A 20,868-nucleotide genomic window follows, 5' to 3' on the forward strand; every position below is an offset into this window, starting at 1 on the left:
AAAACAGAAGGGTGATCTGTTACAATTTTTATTTAATATTCTTTGTTATCTTGATTTCTCCGAATGCGTTTGGACAACCTTGTGCAAAAGTATGGACTGGCTTTCTTTGATATAATTCGTTCATAACATTACTAACATGTTTCTAAATCATGTGTTATTCAAATTCTTAGCATGAAGCTAATCACATTTAAGAATAACTGAATAAGCCCACCTCCCATGTTTATGCATCGAATAGTTAGTTAGATGAGGTATCAAGCCACAATAAAAAAGAAGAAGAAGAAGAAGTCAAGCTTATAATTATAAAAAAATATACGAAAATATTTGTATTAATACGTGCATAAAGTGCAATAAGTTTGTACAGTACATTTTTACTATTTGTGACTATTTTTTTCTACTTTTCATTATTTGTTTTCCTGTTTTATAAATTTCTATGTACAGTTTACACTTGGATTACGAACTTCTGGGTTCGTGAACTAATCGGTTTACAAGTGTTGTGAATAACTTTTCCCTCCACGTACGAAGAACATTTTGGGTTACGAACGCACACACACACACACGGATGTGTATCCACAATTCCACGCGCCCAGTAGTTGTTTTGCGGGTTTGCCATAAACATTATCTATCAGAGTGCTATGATCAAAACCTATTTTTCACTTGTGTGTGTGTGTGTTTTTTTTTAGCTACTATTGCGTAATATTTGTCGTTAAAGTAAAACGTTATTTTCGTTCACGGAAAACATTTAAAAATGTACTTAAAAATATAAAGTACAATTTTTCTCTGTCTACAACGAATTAATTGTATTTGCATTAATTTCAATCCGATAAATAATTTCGGTTTGCTGATAGAATTAGGAACGGATTAAATTCGTGAATCCTTTCTCCACTTTATTTTTTCATATTCCCTTGAACTCTTCATAACACTTAATGTTAAAATAACCTCTAAAAGTATATTGTTTAAAAATTACAACGTCGGCAAGTCGAATTTTTATGGACGTAACCATATTTTAAAACTTCGCTAACTCGAACTTTCATATCTCTGAACCTCTACAAGTCGAAATTTACTTCTGTAAGTCGAATTTCCCTTGATATGACCTCGATAACTCGAAAGTATAACTGTATGATTTTTTAAATTTTTTTTTTCCGTAATTCTCATTTTTGCTAGCCCTGTCATTGTTGCTAATGTGTACTCTAATTGCATCTTACTCATGTCTAGACATGAAAGCCCCCTCCCCCTTCTACATGTTTCTAGATTAATAACTTTTCTTCTTCTTCCTTGAAACTTTCACAAATTCGAATTATAGAGGTTGAATAAATAAAACTTCGAGTTGAAGAAGTTACGTAATCACTTTTAATTAGGAACGCGAAACCTTGGTATCTCAATTTTTTGTTGCGGCCACCTTGATAATTAGAACCTTGATTACCCGAAAAACTCTATAACTCGAATTTTTATGTATTCCCTTGAGCTTCTAGTGATCGAGGTATTACTGTATTTAGTTCATAACAACGGGAAACCTTAGTATAAACTGACAGTGCTCGTTGGGAATTTCTTAGTTATTACATATGCAATGACCGATACGTAAATTTCACATATGTGGAGAGATCTGTTCAAGATAAATATGGAAATAAATTCATGTGTTAGGACTTCAAAGAATATCAACAAAGAGCCGAATCATGAACTGAAATATACAACTTGAAAATAAACAATTTACTACGAATTTTATTTACATTTTAATACAAAAAATGTTTTCCTTTATTTAAATGTACAAAATTTATACACAAAAAAAGGGGATTCAAATGTGTTGAAGACAGCTTCCTAATTTCATTACGAAGTTGATGTCTCTCTCTCACTCGCATCTGCGTCATCTGGAACACATTTACATATATATTAATGACAGTGACAATTGAATTTAGAATTTAAGATATTGGATATGAAAAATTACGCATTACTCCAGCAATCATCTAAATAAAAATTAATAATAATAATAATAATAATAATAATAATAATAATAATAATAATAATAATAATAATAATAATAATAATAATAATAATAATAATAATAATAATAATGAATTATAAAACAAGTGTGAACAGAGCAGGTTTGAGTCTGAATGTTAAGATATACAAATTTCTATAATTTAAAAATCAACGTTCAAGTCAAAGAGTGTTCTAAAATGCCACTTTGAAAACAACGTAATTAACCTTTAATTTAAAAGAAATTCCTTGAACTTTTTACATTGATCATATCCATTGAACTACAATACGTCACTTTGTTGTCATATTGGTTAAAGTACGTACTACAGGATATAAATATAACAATAATATCAACAAAAATAATAGCAGATAATTCCTTATGTTAAAGGTAATATATTGGAAAGTCTGTGAGGTTTTAATTATATATGTACAGTAAAGTCCAGAAAACTCGGCGTAATGTAGACCGAAGAGTGGCCAGTTTGTGAAAATGCCGGGTTATCAAAAATGGCGTTAAAAAGAATAAGTACGAGTGTTTCCTCAGAAAATATAGTACTGTACTTGTATGTATTGGTTGGTTCAGAATACAACAAAGAATAAACTGCCCAATTACCCTTAAACAAAATAGAAGTATGTACTTTATGAAGGCATAAAGCATTTACTGTATATGAAATTAAAATTAATAAACACACACTGGAAGAGGGGACACACTTAAGCGGGCAATGACCTTGAACGGGTCTGCGCGCAGGATTTTTTTGCCCTACCAGGGTGTGGCAGAGTTATCCGGACTACCGGCTACATTATCCAGTGCCTTGTTTTAGGAACTCTACTGTATATACAGTTCAGCATTGCACGTCAACGCTCCGAGACTAAGGGAGAAGGCGATAATGATGTTATGAAGAAAATGGAGGAAACTGGAGAGCCTCGAGAAAATCCATGCACACAGTGTTTGTCCTAAACAAGGTCCATTTGGCGGGAGCAATAATACTAATAATATTTTTTTTTTAATTATGAAGAATACCTAGGTACAAACACGGTACACTAGATATCGCGCGTTCGATTGTATGACGAGTAATCTCCATCATCACATCGATTTTGACACCTTTATTTCTGGCTTTCCCGGTCCACAAAACCACGCTAGGTTCTATGGCGTTCATTCTAAGAATAATATATAGGATGTTTCAAAACAAAACCGACAACTTTGGGAGTTGATACCTGACACCAAGGTAAGACAAAAAAGTATATACCAACCTGGGTGCACAAATGCTTACGCTCGGAGTTATAGGCTGCCAAAACATGAAAAATAAAATAAAATAAAATAAAGCTCCATACTTCCAAAACTATGGAACCTACCGTAGTCGGGTCAAGACTTCACTTAGGAACTAGTATGTGGCCTATCCAAATATTCATTTTTCAGAATCCTGTGGTACTTCCACAACAATTTTGATAGGAATAGTTGGTGAGCATTTCAGATCATATGCCCGTTAATAAACTGCCTATATAAAAATTGTTACAGAAGTACCGCAGGATTCTGAAACATGTATTTTTAGATAGCGCATATATTAGTTGCTAAGTGAAGTCTTGACCCGATTACTGTAGTTCCCATAGTTTTGGAGCAATGGACCTTTAAAGTTCATTTTTTTTCATGTTTTCGCCAGCCTATAACTCCGAAAGGAAGCATTTGTACACCCAGGTTGGTCTATACTTTTTGTCTTCTCTTGGTGTCAAGAATTACGTTCCAAACGTTGTCGGTGTTGTTCAAAACAACACCTTGTAGAAGCAGTACGAATAGGTAGCGAATACCGTCATATTTTATCGAATATTTAAGATTGTAGTTTGCAGCAGGGTTGCCCAAAAGGGTGAATGGGCTATAATCCACAGTGTGCCATCGAAAGTTTAGGGGATCTTTCAAAAGTAACTTAATTGAAAATAATGAAGACTTAATAATATATTTAAAATAAGATTAATTAAACCAAAAACATGTTTCAATAAAAGCTACACCCAGGGTTAGGAGGGAGGTATTGGTGGACGAGCCATTGAATCGGCTTATAAGCAGTAGCCTCTATGTTTTACGTCGTTATGTAGCGTCAAGATTACGAACGACGAGATATACTATTAACGTGGAGTTCAAATCATGGTCGGGATTGAATCTGATGCAGCTGAGGAGCGCAGACCGCCTGAAAGATCAACCTTGAAGTATAGGCCATTCCTCACCACAGTATCTCACCTCCAAGAGAGTTTTAAAAGTTAAATTCACACATTGGATATTGTGTCCATGAAATTCCTCTGCCATGGTCCGTCTGTACCAAGGCCGTGACTATTCACACATACATGCCGGGCAGGGCTGCTACTGCTTTCTACACCATTTCCTTTGGATCTGGTCAACTTCGTGTCGCTTCGTGTGCTCCGAAGAAAGTCTAAGGATCGCGGCCGACGAGCCATGACCGGGTTGGTTTCTTTTTAAGGCGGCCTGTCGGGGCACGGCATGGGAATGTCACACTACATGTAAACTAACCTTTACAGAACCACACTATCGGCACCAGTAGCAATGACTACTGTTTTCGGGAACATGTGAGATAAATTTAGGAGGGTGTATCTAAGCGGATAGGTACCCCTGGTTTATAGCATAGCACAGTAGACCGGAGTTGAATTGTAAAGGAAACTTATACATACTTTTTTCGGACCAGGTGTAGTTTTGGCACACCAGATTTTGGAAGATTTACAGGTAAAATTCTATAATTTGCATGAAAAGACATGTTTATAAGGAACACATTTCTGCAAGCGACAGAATTAAATACAAAGTAATACAATTGTATATTAGATTTACAAATATATAGTTACTAGTGAAAAATCATTACAAGTGCTTTACAACGGATATAATAAGTAAGTGCATATGAAAGATGGCTCTATTAGATGTTATTTTCCACCAATGGTACATTTCTACGCACTGTACAGAACCTGCATTTTATGTTTGCGAGTGAAGCATTAGCTATTAGTATGAAACCGTGACAAATGCTATTGAAACTCGTGTCACTACTAAAACCCAATCCTTTCCACTACCCTCGCTTGCGCGTATATCCAGCATTGCTGACGTGCCTGCTTCCTTCGAACTCACCCCCACGCTACCGTGCGGGCTCATCAGTTTCGTCCTACCCTGATTCAGTTAGATAGCATTCGTACTTTTTAGTGGTTACCTAACACAGGTTGGTTTGTGTTTTTCGCGCTGCAGTTTTATGATGCACATCCGAAAGCCGTATTTAGATGCAAATCGTAAAAGAATTGTAATTTCTCAACAGTTACTTCTTGTAGTGCACTTGAATTTTATCTATGCCAAGTGAGATATTTTCATGTCACCAAGTGGAAACCTTTTAGGGGACAATAAGAAGATAATTAGTGAAAGAATTATAATTTTTCAACAATTCTTTCTTGTCGTGCGCCAAAAGTAAACCTGTAAGGTTTTTTTTTTTTTTTTTTTTTTTTTTAATTTATGAAAGACGTTTTACCATCTTCAATCCTAATCAATAGGAGTAGTTCTTAAGGAAGAAGGAGGTTCGCTTTGAAGCTTACCTGCTGACTTCAATAGCACACCTTGCAGTTCTGGATGCTTTCAGAAAAGTTTCGTAAAATATGGTTTACAGACATTTATTTTTATTTATTTATTTTTTAGATTTTTATAATGGCATTCTAGTTCTGCATTTGAACAAAACGAATTTCATGACACATTTGGTAATCATTTTCATAAGACTATTGAGTGATTATGAAAGAGAAGCATAATATGTGATCTTATGTTATAAAGCTCTAACTGTAAAATTTTATCCTTAAATTAGCATTTTTAATTACTAGTGTATGCTATTCTACTTTCAATAACACTTCATTGTTTTGCCTACAGGTGCATACTGTGAAATTAAATGAAATTTTTTGAGTTTTACGTCCCACGTTTATGCCGGTTAGGCTAAAGGAGACGGTGATGATGAGAGATGAATGAAATGGTGGAATGAAGAAAGTGGGAGGAAACGGGAGAACCCCGAGAAACCCCACGCACACGGTGTTTGTCTACCACAAAGTTCACTTGGCGGGAGCAGGGTTTGAACCCAAGACCCCAAGCACCAGAGGTGAACGCTCTACCACTGAGCCACCGCGGCCCCAGATGCATACTGTATTCCATTATTTTCGCAAAGCGTATAATATATTCCATTGTATCTGTCTGTATATATATTTCATTTTTGACATGACTGAAATCAAAAACACTCATGCTTTTCAGTGAAACTCGAACCCACGATTCGTTTTCCGCTTGGACTACTTCAAACCGGCTTACCACTGAACCACCATGCCCCAAATCGACATCTGATATTGTTTAACGTAATATTCTTATCCACTCTCTTTCCCGCTTGAAAACTATTTTAACCTAGGGATGCACATGGGCGAGTGGTTCATCGGTAGGGATGCGCACTAGACAATATTTGAGACTGTCTCGTCTCGAAAATGTGCTGTAAAAGTGATGTCTCGACTCGAAAAATATATATTTTTCTATTGGAAGAGCTATGTCTCGACTCGAATTTTGTCAGGAAAATTCTGTCTCGACTCGACTCGAGCGCATCCCTATTCATCGGTGTGGGTGAGTCACTATTATTTATGTCAAACTGTAAAAATGGGATATGACCTAGCAGCTTTTTTCTTGGGCGAGTAAAAGTTTGTTGCTTTCTTATTTGTACCCCTGTTTTAACCCCTATCAACAATGAAGTCCATTATCTGTGTTTAAGTCTAACGCATCTTGTATGGTGCCATTTGTCGCACTAACTGAAAGAGTTGTAGCTTTTCTCAGAATAGAGAAAGCTAAGAGAAAGCATGTAACAAAGTAACTTTTTACAGTTGAAATGTAGCGTTTCCTTTGAGAATATTATAGGTTTTAGCTTCAGGCTAGCTAGAAAGTGAACAGAGAACTTCAGAACTCGGGGAAACAAGATGAGACAGAGAATAGTGTAACAAAGGAGAACTTCCAAACATATATTTCATTCTGCCTGACATTAATCATACAGCACCTTTGATGTTGTGTTTGGAAAGTTAACGATGTAGCTTGAGCCAAGTTTATCAAACAGTTCTGATCTAATTATCTTCTGACTTTCTATCTCTTCTTATCCGTTTCATTACTTTTGAAAAAAAAAAAAAAAAAAACAGAAAGTGTCTTTAAAACTTTTAGTTAACTGTCAAGTTTAATTATCATCGAAAGTAATTTACTTCTTTATACTGTATATAACGTTTCAATGAATGTGATAGTAACATGCTTGCAAATAGGATATAGGACTATAGTGCTGCCCACGAGAAGAAAAGTACATTTTTAGATTTGACTGGATTTAATTTTTAGTTTAGAGTTCCTTTCAGCTATATGAGATGTGGACGGTGAACCTACAGCCTAACGTAAAATCCGAACCACATGAGCTTCCGCCGGGAATCGATCCCGGGTCTCCCATGCCAAAGGCGCGTGCGCTAACCGTTTAACCACCAGTAAGCTCATTTTTAAATTCGAGACGAGACAAGGAACATGAGAATTCTCGTCTCGTTTTCCAGACGAGACTAGAACATTTATGAGACTCGTAGAAAGCACTCAAGTTCTAGATCTCAAACATTGTTTTTGTGTAATATGATTCATAGTGTAAAACTAGAAATTGATAAAGGAATTGTACGAACACAATGAAGAGCATTTATCAACATTTAAGGATTTCGCAAATCATTACACAACGTACTCCAACGTGTTGTTATATCACAATCTTTGTGAACCTCTCGTGACGCGGAAGAATACTGATATCTTCTAGAGGAAAATAAAATAAAAATCAAGGCACGGAGTTTGTACATAAATTTAGAAAACGACACGTAGTGGCGGATCCAGAAGGTGAAAACTGGAGGGGAGTCAGAACCCAGACTATGATAAGTATATTATGAGCTTACAAATTTTCTATGGTTTCCATAAAAGTTTCCAACTTAAGGGGGCAGACTACTAAATATTTTCCAAAAGCTAACAATTTTTCATTTGCCAGATTTTCACAAATGAAAAGAGATAATTAAATGTAACCTACCTCAATAATATATAATGTTATACTACACTCGAAAATACGAATCCAAAGAATTTTCAGTGTTGCCATCCATAGAAATTACAGTGTGACTAGAATTTGAATTACCCAAAAATCTAGGTTATGACAGCGACTAGAAAAATGAACTCAACGGCGACTGATGACTTATTATGCTGTCTGTGTTCCTTGTTCACTACTTTTCAAATAATAGTTGTATTTATTTTGTAACAAAGAGTACAAAATAAATTATTTTAATAAACAATGGAATTAAAATACAAATATTATTTAAAAAGTAATTAACAAGGAATACAGACATCATGATAAGTCATCAATTGCCGTTGAGTTCATTTTTCCAGTCGCTTCCATAACCGAGATTTTTGGGTAATTCAAATTGTGGTCACACTGTAATTTCTATTGATGGCAACATTGAAAATTCTTACTATTCGTATTTTCGGGTGTAGAATAACATTGTCTATTACTGAGGTAAGTTACATTTCATCATCTCTTTTCACTTACGAAAAACTGGCAAAAGAAAAATTCGAAAAATATTTAGTAGTCTGCCCCCTTAACTCTTTCCCGATGCATATTATAGCTAACAAGGGACATCACCCAATTGTCCGGCTCCGATTTCAATTATTTTTTTTTTTTTACTGATAGGGGACATATATATATTATTTGTGATGACAGAAATTTTTGCCATGGTGCACGTTTTCTATTTTTTTATATATATATAATTTTTAAGAGTTGTGATGTGGTTATTAGAGATTACCGCAGAAGTCCCTTACTACCCTTTGTAAACGGAGTGCTACTTTGCTGCTAGTAGTCTACTATGCCCGCTTAGTTGCATGCATGGAGAGCATGCCCGGGACCGTTCGGTCTATTTAATGGACGCGTACCGCTAAAATGTGTCGCACCCCGCCCGTAATTCCTCAATACGCTATGTATTCTCGTGTACGAGGTGCACCGTCAGAATTTGTCCCCTAATTCTGACTCGCCTAAGCGATGTAACTAACCCCCATTCTCTGAGGAAGTGGGATACGCCCACCGCGCGGCCAGACCGAAGTCCTACTGGTTAAGCTACTGGTTGAGGCAGCTTGCTAGCGAGTCAGTCCTACCATGCTCTGCAGGCATGGCGCTCGAGCGTTTCAAGGCAAGCTCACCTCCCCCATACGCTCACCGTTACCCAGATTCCTGGGATTAGCTCCCGCATGGTACCGAATCGCACGGTATGACCACACCCCGGCAGAGTCCAACCCAAATCCGGCGCCCCAGGCGATGCCCGGGGGGGCTTGCTCAATCCCGGCCCTGCCTACCTCTATCGTTCAACTGGCAACCGCCTTGTCGTGTAGAGGTACCATGCACACGTCGAGATACTCCCGTATCTCATCCCGGACCCAATGGTAGTGTTAAGTCACCATTTGAGTTTGGTGCCGGCCCATATCCCACAGAGTTCCCTCCCTTTAGCGGGATCAGAACCGTTACCCAGATTCCTGGGATTGGCCCCTCCCCCACTTCCGTTTGGTCCCCCCATAGGCTGGAATCCGAAACTTCCACCCCTGGTTGGGTCGTCCAAGCAATACGGAACTTCCTCTAGTTACGGTAGAGGTACACCGTACATTACCAGAGCCAATGACTGATGTAGGCCGTTTGCTCAAGGCAAACATTGTCATTTGGGAGCCGTGTCTCCCCAAATCCCTAGGGAGCCGTGTCTCCTCTGGTAGGCCCGCCCAAACAATACGAGGCTACGTATCTTTTACGTGTTTAGGTACCACGTACATGTTGTAGCAAAGCTACTTGTTCGAAATCCAATGGTACGTGTAGGCCACCATTAGGAGGGGCGCCCACACCCTTCCTCGGTAGGGCCGTTCAAGCAATACGGAACTATCTCTTATTACTTACACCGTACATTACCAGACCCAATGGTTGATGTAGTCTGTCTACCTTTAAAGACAATGGCAATTAGGAGCGCCGGCTCCCCTGGTAGGGTCGCGAGTTTCTGCACCCAGTGAATGTGTAAGCCTTGGACGAAGGAGCGACCCACTTCCTCAGCACTCCTGAGGTACGAGTATGCGTTAGGAGTTACTAAGTATCCCATCCCGGACCCAAGAGAACGCATAGCACTCTCTTTGAGGACTACCTAAATCATCCTCCCGGTAGGGCACTGGATCCGCCCACACTCTTAGACACACCAGCTACCTACTCTTTCATACGTGTTGGGGCACCACGTAGCCTTATCTCCCGGACCCAAGGGCACGACCTAGTTGCCCATTTCGGTGGATACCCGAGGGCTCACCTCTGCCGGTAGGTACGGCAGTCGAGACTACCTACCTTACTGAGAACGTGATGAGGTCACACGTACTCTCCCAGATCCAATGGCACGAGTTAGTCGCCCATTTCGGAGCATAGCCGAAGCCTCTCCTCCGCCGGTAGGTTGTTATCCTGATTTGCACCGACAACTAAATAATTTGCCAGCTTTTAGCACAGGATAGACAAGAGTGAAGCGTGTGTCCACGCTGCTCCCGAAACCCTATCTCCCCCTGTGGGTTACCGGGCCACCACAAGGAATGTGACAGGCCATACACAGGGGGTCCTTCCCCCTTTCTCAGCACGAGCTTGGGATCGGCCACGGTAAATACTATGTTCAAAAATGCATTTCAAATTGTTCAATCATTTCCCGTAACGCCCATTTCAATGTGAAGAAAATAGTCCCTTTCCTTCCTTTAAAATGGAAATTTTCAGAAACTAGGAAGAGACGTGTTCCCTTATTTTAAATAAGCTTATAAGCCAAGTTTCATCTTTCTGTCTTGACGTACTCTTGAGATACTTAGTTTACATAAATTTTGAACTCCCCTCTTCCCCTCTTAGCATAAGCTTTTTAATCAAAATACTCGTAACATGATGAAAACTTAGATCAAGGTAAGTGCTAACTGTGTTCCAAAATGATTTTTCAAACTGTTCATCCGTTTTACCGTGATGTAATCACAAACAACCGGCAACATCGCTTTCAACATGAAGAAAGGAATTACAGAAAATTACCCCTCCTTAAAACAGAATTTTTCGAAAAGACTTGGACAATTTTTAATGAGGAGTTTACAAACACTGAATTCCATCTTCCTAAATTGATAGGACCATGAGATGCTGTATCTTTTACATAAATTTTGAATCCCCCTCTCTTCCCGCCTTATGTACACTTTAATCGAAGCAAGATGACAAAAACCCAGCTGTAGGTAGGTACTAGAGCCTGTCTATTCCACATGTGCCCTCGGAAACTATGCGAACCCACCCCCGCCTGCCCTCTGGCGGATGAAACCCTTGGCATCAGCTGTGTTGCCAATTTGTCATTCAGCCGTTTGGTCTTGAAGAGTAAAGATCGTAGGCTACTTAGAATGGCTACCAAGACAGAGCATAGCGAAGGTCCGTGAAGTAATTTATTGTGGCAGCGCTTCCGCATCCAACAATTGAAAAATCTCGGCCGCAGCAACTTGTACCTCCTCTTTCGAGGGTGGTACAGGAAACGACACATCGATAGTAGCGCCATGGGGGGAAGGAACACTTGAAATGAAAAGGCTCTAACTATTTTTCAAAATTAATTTTAAACTGTTAAACTGTTCCCCCACAATGTGATCACAAAGAACTCGCAACATCGCTTTCAGTGTGAAAAAAAAAAGGAATTATGCCTTCCCTCCCTCCCCCTAAAACGGAAATTTTCAAAAACACTAGAATACATGTCCCCTTCTTTTTGGTAAGGATTTCATATGTTGTGTTCCATCTTTCTAACTTGATGGACTCATTAGATGCCGTTTCTTTCTTTTTTTTTTAATGTAAATTATGAAACCCGTGATGCGTTCACAAACAAGATCCTTTTCAATTTTATGTAATAGATATGATTTTATGTGATAGATATGATTTTATGTAATAGATATGATTTTATGTGATAGATATGATTTTATGTAATAGATATGATTTTATGTAATAGATATGATTTTATGTGATAGATATGATTTTATATGATAGATATGATTTTATGTGATAGATATGATTTTATGTAATAGATATTTTTTATGTAATAGATATGATTTTATGTGATAGATATGATTTTATGTAATAGATATGATTTTATGTAATAGATATGATTTTATGTGATAGATATGATTTTATGTAATAGATATGATTTTATGTAATAGATATGATTTTATGTGATAGATATGATTTTATGATCTTGTCAGTTTATTCCCGAGATCATATGAGGCACCTATTATCAAATGCCACCAAATCCATTTTTTACCGAAATTGAGTTATATATCGCTTGTTATATGTTTGATCTAAAGGAATTCCATGGAAACAGAATTTTGTTTAAAAGCTTAATATTTAGGGATGCGCACGAGACAACATTTGAGGCTGTCTCGTCTGGAAAATGTGCTGTGAAAGTGATGTCTCGACTCGAAAAATGTATTCTTCTCTATTGGAAGAGCTGGGTCTCGACTCGAATTTTGTCAGGAAAATTCTGTCTCGACTCGTCTCGTGCACATCCCTATTAATATTTAATACTAAAAAACTCATTCAAATATAGGACTTTGTACGCGTGTATATGGAGCTTCACTGTAAGTTTTGCGATATTACTCGAAACTAAGCGAAATGGATGTGGCGGATTTTGATACTAGATGCCTTCATATCATTTGCTAACTCTTAATAACTCAATTTCGATCAAATCTGCAGACACCGTATTTTGCATTTGGACAGCACAATGTATACTGCTAGATGTTAAAAATCCAACATCAGAAGAAGAGCAAATGTAGCATTGTTTTCTACGTTTAAAAAAAAAGTTAATCTTTACCTTAACTTAGTTGGACAAGATGGTAGCTAAGCTCAGTATGTCTCTGGGTCGTAAGTGCCATCCTTTAATCCTGGGATTTCCTTCGGTCAAATCTTCAATACGTAAAGCAACAGAAACAATCACCGCTATAGATATCATGGTCACCATGACTAGCTGTAAAAGAACAATATAAAAGAAAAGTACGAACAAACAAGTATTTACAAACAAACAAACAAACAAACTACAGTAAAAACTATTATAAATAACATTTTGTATAAAATAAAAGACAAATTCTGACCAAAGCATATACTGTTTAATAAATAATACCAAAAAAAAAATCATTAAAGTTTCGGCAAAGTGTCTTCGCCTTCATCAGACTCAACCGAAACTATAACGATATTATTTACTAAATCGTATATGCTTTGGACAGAATTTGTGTTTTACTTTATACACGAAGTTCCGAAGGTAGAATGAGTGGTGTTCAGATTAAAGTACCTCCAAGTCTGAATAAGAGGATAAACGGGTGGAAGGACAGGAAAAGGAAGGATGTATCTAAAGGGTGGTTGTCACGTTACATGAATCTTGTAGCTGTCATAAAAAGAACCTTGCAACCCTACTATATTTCCCCATGTAAACATAATCTTCAAAGTGACACACATTTTTTTCCAACTGGCAAGGAGTTAAACCATGTGCAACCTTCTGGGTCGCCTTGCTTGCTACCTGCTATCGCCCTCCCGTTAACATAAAACAAAAACCAGTTTCGCCGCTTCCGAAACAACGGATTCTTTTGGACAGGGAGGAGAAGTGCGCCAAAACACACATTTTTAATGAGGAGGTTCACTATTTGTCCACTAGAATGCAGTGCTGCACCTTTCTTGCTTTCAGGAAGTTGTAAACAATCAATAGAGAGATCGGGTTGCAAGGGATTTTATGGCAGCTACAAGATTCATGTAAAATGGAAACGTAGTCTAAGAGACAGCAAACAAAATTCTTAAGAAAATGTTTGGAGGAGAATACGACGCCGAAAGGACAGAAAATTGTTAGGAAAAGTGTAAGGTGTGAAACAAGGAGATATAAACAATTGATGAAGAAAGCAGAGAAACAACTTGTGTGAGATTTAATTAGAGAAAACAAGAATAAGTTCAAAGGAATGAAAAAAGTGACAAAGAAGACAAATAAAAAGAAATTGAAGATAAGTTATTATTACGCCTAGTGTTGGTGAGAGAAGAAGTGTTGAGAACTCGAAGCGAATAGAAAAAAGATTTGAAAAGAAAGAGTGGCAAAGGTTGGGGGAAGAAAGGGAAAACCTAAAAAACTCTGATGAAGGCAACGATACTTTGCCGAAACTGTAACGAAATTATTTATTAAATAGTATATCCTTTTATTTTACTTTATATAAATAGCAATAAAATTTAGAATTTTATTTGTAACCTCTCCTTTCATTAATCCCTCATGACAATTTCAATTGTTTTGTCTAACAACTTTATTAGACCAGTGTTTGGTTGTTTGATTGATTACAGTTGAACGTCTCTTGTCAACCTAAAAGCCGAATCACTACTTAGCTAAGTATCACCACCAGGAATCATACCCGGGGCCACGCACATACAAAGTCACGCACATGAGTTAAACCACTTTTCTTTTTTTGAACTAAACTGAACTACAAAATACAAAACTAGATTATTTCGTCTTGTCTCGTAAATTTTGAGGAGGTTTTATCTTGTTTCGATTCTCGAAGAATTCTTTCTCGTCTTATCTGAATTCCGGAAAAGATCTCGTCTCGTCTAAAACTTTTTCTCGTCTGGTTTCGTAAATTTATGTACAAAGTGTAATGCTCTGATTATTTTTCTTAATTTGATTTAGAAGTTATCAAAATTCTTCAACATCACGAGTGATCCACAAAAGGTGTGATATAAATAACATATAACCCATATTTATTATTGAAGTACAGTATATTGTGTAATGACTTATATATCTTTAAACGTTAATAACGTTTTTAATCAGGGGCGGATCCAGGACGGACTTCTGGGGGGGCGTTGGATTGTAATACTCCTATACAGAGCAACTTTTAAGAGCTTCCAAACTCTGGAATTGATTTAATTTATATATAATATAAGAAAGTTTCTTTTTCTGAGGGGGACGATCGCCCCCTGGATCCGCCCCTGTTTTTAATTGTGTTCGTACAATCAATTCAGAAATTTTTAAATTTTATGCTTTGAATTATGTAACACTCAAACAGGTTTGAGGCCCAAAAGTTGGGTGAATTACTGTTACTCAGAAGACTCGTGAAATTTCTCATCTCGTCTCGAGGTGTTTCGTCTCGTCTCGAATTTTGAAATGTACCTCTCGTTTCGCGGCCAACACTACCGAACATTCTTCAGTTTCTGACGCAAGCCTTAACTTAACAGATCATTTCAATAAGCAGTGATTTCCCAGTACTAAAATTTTAAATTCTACAACAGTGTTTGCGATTATCGGGGGGGGGGGGAATATCAAAAGATGAAATATACAGTATACCAATTGATACTACAGTATACCAATTGATACAGTATTGAACTATGAATGTAAAAACCTATGCGCAGGCGTTTGAGAAACTGGAGAAAAACGAATTTGTTTTGGAAACTTAAAAACTCATGCTGTACGTTAACCACGTCATATTAAAATATACTATCACTAAATTCATCATTACGATGCTGACAACACGCCAGTACACAGTATGATTAAAGAGAAATATTAAAATTATTATCATTAACTTTTATAATATTCCAATTTCTGTTTAACTAAAAAGAAAAAAGAAAAAATAGGCCTATTGTTAAAATATAAGGTATGATCAAAAAATATGTCCAAGAAGCTTGATAAAAGTTCAGCGTTGCATAACAAAAAAAGAAAAAACAGCTGCTTTTCTTATCCGTAAAAAAAAAATAATAATAAAAACTTTGTAAAGTGAGTGTAGGGGACGCCGAATTTTACTTCGTCCCGGGCGTCGAAATCTCTATCTGCGGTTCTGGAACTGAGTTCAGATTTGATTTGTAGATTTACATTTATTGAAGGATTTAGTTCTTTAGAGCAGTGATGGCCGATTTACAAAGGTATTTGCAAAAGTTTTCTGATTCACACTGAAATATTGTGCCACTGCTAACAAGCTGTTCATGATATGTAGTGCCATCTATGGAAGAAATAATGTACCAGTTTCAACTGTCTGGCTGCATCAGTTTGTTGGAGACAGTTATTTGAACCCGTTGTATTGAGTTGAGCTCGAATCTGTATGATAATGTTCCAGTTCACTCGGTTGTCGTTGCCAAGACCGCAGTGAAAAGGCTATGGCCTCCAGGAAACTCAGCATCCACCTTACAGTTCAGATTTAACACCACAGCCTTGGAAACGACAGAAGCATGGACTGGAGCATTGTCATACGGCTGAAACTGATACATTATTTCTTTAATCAAAGGCACTATGTACAGTACCATGAACTGCTTATTGCCAGTAGCGTAATACTTCAGTCAGGGGCGTTATTTGAGGGAGCAGGGGCTAATTGCTGTGGGGACAACTTCAGAAACAGATGCTCTTTAATAAGTTGAATATTAATATATAAAGGCAACCAAGAAAATTCTGTCGCTTTTTCACCTACCACTTTCGAACATTGATATGTAATCTAAGACGTACCAGGAATATTTCCCATCAGAATCGACGACCTTCCGCCAACATTCTGGAAGGCCATGGATTCCATCGCGGTAGAACTTTGTGGGCAGTAAAGTGAGGAAAATATCAAGAGCATTTTGACTCCGGGCCAGAAAGCAACGCGAGCAGACACCTGCGATTTTTTGCTGTCTCGTCTGAGGAAGGAGCCATTTCTGGACAGGCTGAGGACATTTTGCACCTCTACTAGGGATCTGAACTGGAGCCTATTTCTGATTTGCTTAATACATTTTACTTCATGTTATAACTTTTCTTTCTTTTAGTTGAAAATAACACAAAACCAGTGGCGGCTTTAGCGGGTAGGCCGGGTAGTGACGGCCTTACCCAACAATGATGAAAAATAAATAAACGCTAAAAGATACACTAAAGAATAAATATATTTTCCTCTATTTATATTAATGGTAGATAATTATTTAACAAATAGCATCAACCACCAGTGTAAAAGTAATTTCCTACTGTCATTAATCAATAAAATGTGTATATGTATCCATCAGTGAGGGAGCGGGCCTACCCAAAATCAAAATTCTAAAGCCCGCTTCTAAACAAAACTATTTTAATTTTCTAATTATTACTACCTCGTGAGAGTAACTATGATGTTCATGATTTTTTTTTAATTGATGAAATTTTTTAGTGCTTATGGACTATGAAAAGATTAATGGGTGTAGGGTCGGCGTGAAAGGCCAACTTGTTGGTTCCAGGTGTAGAGTTGGCAAACAAAACAAAATTATTAACGACAGTTTAATTCTTTTGAAAATTTGTTATTAGTAACTAGTTAGCAAGGATCTTATAAAATAGAGGATCTGCCCCATATATATCTTCATCCTATTAAATAATGAAGCCAAAAAGCAACCGAGCATCGGCACGTCTGATTGGCTGCTCTCGTTTCCGACATCGTCTGATTGGCTACTTTCGTTTCCGCCATGTTTGTTGGCTCAAAATATTGCGATCTTATTGGGCGGAGTGGGCAGAGTGGGGGGGGGGCGAAACTGTGACGTATGGATTCAAGATTTTCTTGTAAGGGCAGATCCTCTATTTATAAGATCCTTGCTAGTTAGTGTATGTGTGCATCTGGGTATAGGGAAATGTCGACAGCATAAGAGATGGCGCTGTAAACATTAAGTATTGGGGAGCTTTGCTCTCAATTTTTATTCAATTTTTATTGTTTATAATTCATTACTTTTGACAATTTCAGTATTTGTGAAAATATTTATACACTGTATTTCAATTTTAATATATTCATGCGCCTCTTATCCTTTCTTATTACATTAACTGTGTGATAAACAATTATATTTCAAACAGGCAAATTCGGCCATTTTGGCACGTGCCATTTTAGTATACATATGACTACTTCAAACAAATTTGATTTAAAACAAATTTAGTGAAATAGTCCACAAGGCTCTACGGCTGGGACTTACATTATAAATCTTCCGAAAGGGAGTTAACTGAAACTGTAATGTCGATTCAGTAGTTGATGATTTGTGGAATTACGAGACGTATAATTGTTTTAACTGAATTTGAGGAAGTTTAGAGTTGTGTAGAAGTAACTTTATATGTTAGTAGGATATTTATACAGCGCACTGATTGGCTTTGTGCTCACCAAATGATTTGGTTATAAGGTAGAGGAATCCATAAGTTATTATGTTGGCAACAAAGAATAAGCGATCATAACCGTTCGAGAGTACGGTTTTTAGTTTCTTATAATGGGCAGGACTAATTATTATAAATGGACAGCTTTCAAAAATAATAAGAAGAACAGTACCTCTTGTCTCAATACACAATTGTCTGCTAAATAGTATCAATAATCAAATGGTTACATATTGTATGGTAAAACACTTCGGAGTAATGGAACTCATCTTTATTTATGACATACATGTGTGCTTCGGGAGGGTCATTGTGTTAGTAGTTGCTGTGTGGCATATGAGAACCACATGTTTTATTGATGAAATCAAAATGGGTTTCTGTTGTGTGATTGTTACAAACTATTGTATAATTCATGTACACACTACCCGCGTGCAACGTTGTATATACGTATCAGGCGCGAACCCAGAAATTTTTTGTTGGGCGGTGTCCAATACTGCAAGACACAACTCTATTTGGTATTAAACCGATGTTATTGTTCACCGAAACCGACTATAAGTAATTGATTAGTGCTGCCACCTATACACTCGAGGGGAAAATGATTGAACCAGATTGTTTCTATAGGGAAAAAACAGTACAGATGACGTGTAAGATCAAACTTTCGTGCTATATCATTCATTTCTCTGCTAAACAAGTACCTGTATATTACTGTATAAATGTCTGTCAAATTACGAAGTTTGGAGGGACTCTGGACCCCCTCCAAACTTCGTAAGTCGACATATATTTGTATAGTTCTTAAAATATATTAAATGAATATTTTTCAGTTCTACGTCCCGCAGTTATGCCGTGTAGGGTAAAGAAGATTCATCTGACTACCACCCATTCGCAAATAATAATAATAAAAAAATGTAGTGACAAAAATTCAGTAACATTTCTAAAGTATTGCAGCTGCAAATGTATGGTTTGATACGCCATAGAAATTATTATTATTATTTTTGTTATTATTATTATTATTATTATTATTATTATTATTATTATTATTATTATTATTATTATTATTATTATTATTATTATTATTATTATGTAAACATAAACATCATCATGTAAACATATGACATTCACTGATAAAACGCAATATTTTGTTAGCAAGTATAAAATTAATGGAGTAACAATAGACAAAGTTCAGCAAATTAAAGATCTCGGTATTTTGTATGACAGGCAATTAAAATTTGCTAATCACATAAATGACATAGTGCAATCAGCAAAAAAAAAAAAAAAAAAAAAAAAAAAAACAATAGGTTTTATACTTTATCAATGGCCTGGTTTTATAAATGGTAGTTCTTATGTGTACTTATACAAGACACTTGTTAGATCTAAATTGAAATTTGGTTCAGTTGTCTGGAACAGTCTATCCAACACACTTGTTAACAAAATCGAAGCTGTACAGAAATGTTTTATAAGGCTACTGTGCTATAAAATGAAAAAGGATTACTATGCACATGAATATGGATATTGATTAACATTTTGGGGGCTTCAAGAACTATCGGAAAGGAGGAAAGTTACTGATAAATTATTTATTCAAATGGTGTTGGATAAAAAATATAGTAGCAAATATTGCGAATAAGAGTGCCGACTTATAGTGTTAGAAATCGATCGACATTGGTTGCATTAAACTTAAAACGTGAAATACTAAGAAGGATGACAATGTCTTACAATTTAAGATGAACATATGTTGGATAAATATCAGAGCATTTCTTACAAAAATTAAACTGATTTAACTTTATGACAAGGGTTATCTTTATTTTATTGTTATTGTGTATTTGCAGTGTATTTTTATGTTATAATCTTTTACTCAAAGAACCAGTCTTTTACGTTAAAATATGACAATAAATGAAAGAGATTTTTGAGTATAATCTTTTACTCAAAGAACCAGTCTTTTACGTTAAAATATGACAATAAATGAAAGAGATTTTTGCATGTGAATGTGCAATTTTAAGTAAGGTTGTTTCATTATTTTAAATGGTAGTTAAATGAGACTTTAATTTGCATAGTTCTTTTAATCGTATATTATGAAATTGACTTTCTATTTTTTTTTTTTTTTGTTTTATATATCAGTTTGAACCTTAAATAATAATTTTAATACAATTTATAGTTAATAAATAATTATAATTATTATTATTTATAATTTTAATATATTAATCTTCTGACAAAGGCCTTAACCTGCTCTAATAGTCATTTTATATTATACTAGCTGAACCTGCGCTCTCTACATAGAGCATCATTCACATATGAGTAGAGATGCAAAAAAGCCGGGTTTTTTGAATCGATGGTTTTTTTCACATAAAAAGCCGGCTTTTTTGGAAAAAAACCGAGAATTTTGGAAATTTTGGCTTTTTTCATTTTCATGATTTTTCTATCCAAATAGCTTTCTTATAGTATATTCTATAGTTAGATAAGATTTCCACGACCTGAATGCCATATTTAGCTCTGTAATTCACCATCAAGATGGATGGAGCACATGTTTTACGAATTAAAGCTAACATGAAGAATGTAGTATTTGAGGGCAATTTTACAGGTTATTTAACTTTATTTTAACTTTTGAGTTATAGACATTTTTTTCCTTCTCTAGATCATTTTAGTTTGTCATCCGTGTTTCATTTCTAAGAGCTTAGTACTCCAGCTTCTAGCACGAAAGTTAAACTTACGTTTTTCTATATATCCGTCAAAGCATACGTTTTTCAATATGTCCGT

The 20,868-nt window shown here is 36.2% G+C and overlaps 1 long non-coding RNA gene across 1 annotated transcript in view; it reads right to left on the minus strand.

The window, feature by feature from the left end:
• Positions 1-1,696: 1,696 nt before the first annotated feature.
• The window catches only part of LOC145684524 (uncharacterized), a 31,859-nt gene continuing 12,687 nt past the window's right edge, over positions 1,697-20,868 (minus strand). Inside the window, exons 2-3 of the long non-coding RNA XR_014131321.1 lie at positions 12,868-13,020; positions 1,697-1,862 (exon numbers count right to left, since the gene is read on the minus strand). This is a non-coding gene — a long non-coding RNA (uncharacterized LOC145684524). The remainder of the gene's footprint in view (positions 1,863-12,867; positions 13,021-20,868) is intronic.

Source organism: Thermobia domestica, chromosome 1, assembly GCF_964235325.1.
Source record: "Thermobia domestica chromosome 1, izTheDome1.hap1.1, whole genome shotgun sequence".
NCBI classification, from domain to species: Eukaryota; Metazoa; Arthropoda; class Insecta; order Zygentoma; family Lepismatidae; genus Thermobia; species Thermobia domestica.